Raw genomic sequence first — 5,186 nt, forward strand, 5'->3', positions numbered from 1 at the left:
TTGATGAGTTCTAGTTCGCAAATATGAATTCTGATCCATGGATGGACAAAAACAACATATTTGTGTTTGTTTCCATTTTTCACAAGTCAGAGTACATATTCTCCATGACTCAACAAAATATAGGCGTCTTGTAGAGTGCCGTAAAAAAGGCACGTAGTTTTTCGACGATGAATGGTGTTTAGTATTAAAGACCAATCACTGGGCATCAAGTCGTAAACTTGGATACGTTAAAAGAGATGTGATTCTAATTAAATCAACAAACCATGTCTCTTTGGTCACAGTAACGGACATCACTCACGGTCAATTGAATTGTCGTTGAACATTTAGTCTATTGACAGCAAGGTATATACAGTAGACGTTATGCAAACAATTACAACAATACAGTCACAGAACCTTTATTGTCATCAACATAATTTAGAATGGCTTACACAAAGTCACTCGCTTTTTGACAATTCTCGTTACATGGTTAGTTTAGTTCCAAGTCATAAACATCGTACATTAAAAAGGGTGAGGCTGTACATAGAGTCCCACTCACTCAGTGGACGGTAGCTAATAACAGCACTAGTACTAAGATTTATAGTCTTACTGCTGGACCTCTCCATCGTCGTAAACCACAGCCTCTTTTACGGCACAGTCCAAAACGCACCGCCAATATTTTATTTCTCAGTGTCGACTCCTGAAATAACAGCTCTGGTGTGCGAGAATGGACCCCTCGGGTTATTCTGCTCTGTGAAGCCGACGAAGGTCGCTCGTGAGGGCGATAGCCAGAATCGCCCTCGAGCTCGATCGAGTGCACCTTTCAGAGGAAAGCCCGAGATCTAACAGCTAGACTATAAGATTTATTACTATTAGTAATACTAACGAATCTGTAAAATCAACTCAAAGTGTAAAGAAACGTTCTTTCTTACTGAGTTGCTTGTAAAGTACAGCCCATTTAATGTTAGTGCTCACTGGCTCACCGCTTTGATACAACCACATAGACACTAATAAAAAAAAACCTGCACATGCTACACTTTAAGATAACAAGATTGAATGAACACAGATTTTTTGCGATATTTTGTCTAAATGAAAAGAATTACTTTGCCACCAAACATATATCAAGTTAATGCAGATATGAAATCATTGGCGCCTACGTGTCTGCGTCCTGTTGCAGTATGATTTATATCATTGAGACAAAATGTAGCAAGAAATTACGATCTTTGTATTACAGTATCTTAAAGTGTACAATGTACAGTTTCTTATTGGTTTCTTTGTTGCTGTATCAAGTACAGCCAGTGAACACTAACATTAAACGAACAGTATTAACAGCTCACCCGTCAATATAATGTCTACTAATAACTCAACGGCCCCAGCCACTGTACTAGCGAAATCATCAATGTGACTTGCATTTCTTCTTGAAGTGGAACACTGACTATTTACAAGGATTTGAGTCGTTTTCAAAGAACATTCATCATAAATTAGCAAGTATCATAGAATGTGTTAGTCGATGCAAATATATAAACACTATCCATTCAATAGTTTAGTTACAAAACAGACAAGTAAGAAACTTACTTGTCTGTGGTTGCAACACATACCTAACCTCAATGATTGGGTAGTAAATTTTGTCGGAGACCCCTTCCCCCACTTCTATCGTACATTCAACTCAATCTACTAGCTATCGGGCTATCACACGTACCGTAATAATAACTAGTAGTAATGTTGGTTTTTATATAGCACTTTACTATGTTCAAAGCGCTTTACAACCCCCGGCACGGACCAATAACGACACAAACGACCTTTTATATCTTTATATTTCTTGAACCCCCTGGGGAGCACGTGCACACATTCCGGTTGTGGCCTGTGTTGAAGTGCATACGAGTAAAGAATTCACGCGTCAGTCTTTATCTATCACGTTCACAACATGAGTTGACTAGGACGTCATCTAGTCTAAAGTCTACTCACTGATAGTTCAGAAACAAACGGCAACAGCGAGGTTCCCGGCTGGAGAATGGGGAAGAGAACAGTAAAAATATCGATATTTGAAATGTCAGTCTTTGTTGCTATAGGATGAACATTTACAAACAATAAGATTCATTTGGGGATTTAAGAAAGATCTTAAGATTACAGAGTATGTTTCACCTATCAAAGTCTCGATAAATGCGAAAATGTAAATAAAATGCGAAATTAAAAAAAAAATGATTGTTTTTCAACGGCATCAAATGTTCAATAACACAGCAAATCATCAGGATTATCTTTTCCTCGATAGCAAATAAGATATACATGACTGTTTAATATCATCTACATCGTTGGGCTTACTGTATATCACAACCGTATAATACTGTGTTTTACCCTTCACCACTTTACTAGCATTACAGCCTCTTAAAATAACATGTAACCTGATAGTCACAATCTTGATAGTGGTTGCAAAGAATCATGATTCTCAAAATTTGTAGTGTAGTTCCTGACGACCGTGTTCCGATGTTTACACTACATTATCTTCACACATCATTCACACAGTACTGCGTGAAGACTCAGACCACTAAAAAGAGGTCTGAGGTGACGATAACGTAGTGTAAAATCGGAACACGGCCATAGGAACTAGACTACAAAACTTGCAACTACGTGCTCAGAAGGCCCAGCTTGAATTAGGGATAAACATTTGGTGTAAAAACAGATGTATGGCAGAGTTACAGAAAAAGATGTTCCTGGTGGACAAAAGAATAGGCATATGTAATCTTCATGGTTCGTCCACTAACATGATAACACTAATACGAGACTCTAGTGTTAAAACCTCGGCCTTTAACGAGGTAATAATGCGACTCTGAAATAAAAATCGTCAACTTTTTGTTGTTTAGGCTTAGAAAAAAAATTGTTTGGTTCCGGTTACCCGACCCCACCTAGTTTTTCACTGCTGTCTCTAAAACTTTTTTTTTTTACATGTTCAAGAAAAAATAATAAAATCTCGAAAATTGTGAAGTCTCGCCAGAAATAGTGGACGCGGAAACTGACAACAACTTAAAAATACAACAAAAAACTGTATAGTCGAACTAGTACTGCTTCCTGATAATATGTTGCAACGACAGACAGACAGACAGACAGACAGACAGACAGACAGACAGACTTTGTATTGGGCGAGTGACTTCACGTGCTGGTTTAGAGGCCGAGCTCTCCGAGTCCTAGGACGTAGTCTGTCGCCTATCAAATATATAGCTGGTAGGAATCGTGTTACTGTATGTCATAATAAAATGACGAAATTCCGAAATAACACCGTCATCGGAGTAAAGTTTACTACTTTCGCGAATTGTTGTGTACCAGGCAGCGCACTGGGTTTCTTTGCATTTGTTCTCAGCAAGGGGAAAGTTCAATGCAGAAAACAATATATCACAAATTACATTTACGACTTATATTCATGCATTTTGAAATCGCCATTATTGTTTCGACAACATGGTACACTAAAACCAGACCTTATTTGCTACACAAATGGTACTGGAACATTCTCTTTTCATTCAGACAACCAGCTACACAGTCACTATTTTATTTTTTTTAAATATCGATAATGGAGACATTGTACATAGTTAGAGATCGGTTTTATTTCAAAAGTAGTGCATTTAGAAGTTGAAATCGGGGTAACGTTGGGGGTGCTGATTTTTAGGTGCGAACCCACAAATCACTTTGATTGAACTTATTGTACCATATTATGTGCACACAGCTACACAAAAACGTTTACCACGGGTGATTCAATAATGGGTGTATGATAATGCAAATGTGAAGAACACTAAAAAACAGTGCAGTTGCGGTAATTACTGCATAACTGTTTTTGTTGAAAAGCTGTCCAGATTATAATTCATAGAGCATGCGCACGTCATTACATAGCGACTTGCTCAATTATTTCGTAATATTTTAGCGTAAAAAATGACGTCATTAAACCAACTGTACAGTGTATTTGTTTTAGTGTAATACACTTTCAATAGCAAGTAGATAGTTATAGAAATGATTCTGGGTAATATTCAATTATATGAAACTAGATTGACAAAGTGGATAAAAACAGTGAGTTTATTAAGAAATCAAATTAACCTAAATAGTATACATATACATACATTAAGAGTTTCTGAAATGGTGCCAAAAATGTAAATTTGAATTCATGCTGCGACATGTACACGGTATCTCAGAATAAACCCAAGTTATTCGTATCAGCTTACAACACTAGCCGTGTCTGGTCAGCTTGACCTTCTTCTAATTCGCTGGATGACTTAAAACGACAAGAGATGAGATTATAAAGATCCCGGGAATTTAGGCTCGGTCGGGGATAAAGGGGTGTAACACGAAAAATGTATAACTAAATCTATGGTCAATAGATAAAGTGCCTAGAAAACATGGTTGCGGAGTTCGAAATGTTGCAGAATTGCATATGTTATAAAAGGACGTTGACTCGTACCTTCGAGGGAGTACAGATGCACATGAGGAAAATATCATTTGTACTTGGCAGACAAATTAAAATGACAACAGAGACTTTAATGGTGTTTTAACCAACTTTGCCGGCAGTGTTTGACTACAGTTTTATATCGTTTCGATCCTCCCCTATTCTTTCTCGCCGTGTTGTTCTAACGTATCGTGTATTTGTTGCTTACTGAAAGACTGTGCCCGGAGAAAAAAACTGTTGATCCGTGCTATTGTCTGCCATCGACGAAAAACGTTAGGAGGAGGGGTATGGTCCTGAATCTAAAGGGACATTCTGTTCATTGTGGGAAAACATAGCGCCAACTGATCTATAACATTTATCTATTCCAACCCAAATAACGTGTTAAGTTACTGACCAACGGCTTTTTTGGGGCCACATTGTCAGCTGAGAGTCATTTTATGGATGGTCCCTGTACAAAATATTTGAGTGATTCAAAATACTTGACCACGAGTGAAACAATGGGCTTTGTGATAGTGACGGTATATGTAGTGAAAGTTCTAAACATAGCTGATTATGCAAATATATGTACTCTAGGACATTCCATGACTCCAACTTACAAACGTCTGTTCTGGACGGGTAGGGATGGAGAAACGTTTACCACTGCCTTATTACTTACCGGATAGTTGAAGGTACACTATCACCAATAGAAAACGTCTTCGCTGTAGACTGTACATGATTCAAAACCACAAATAATCGTACAGCATGCAGAGCAACTCGCTCTTTTTCTTCCAACCGTCCTCACCAAAAC

This window comes from Glandiceps talaboti, chromosome 15 (assembly GCF_964340395.1).
Source record: "Glandiceps talaboti chromosome 15, keGlaTala1.1, whole genome shotgun sequence".
NCBI lineage: Eukaryota > Metazoa > Hemichordata > Enteropneusta > Spengelidae > Glandiceps > Glandiceps talaboti.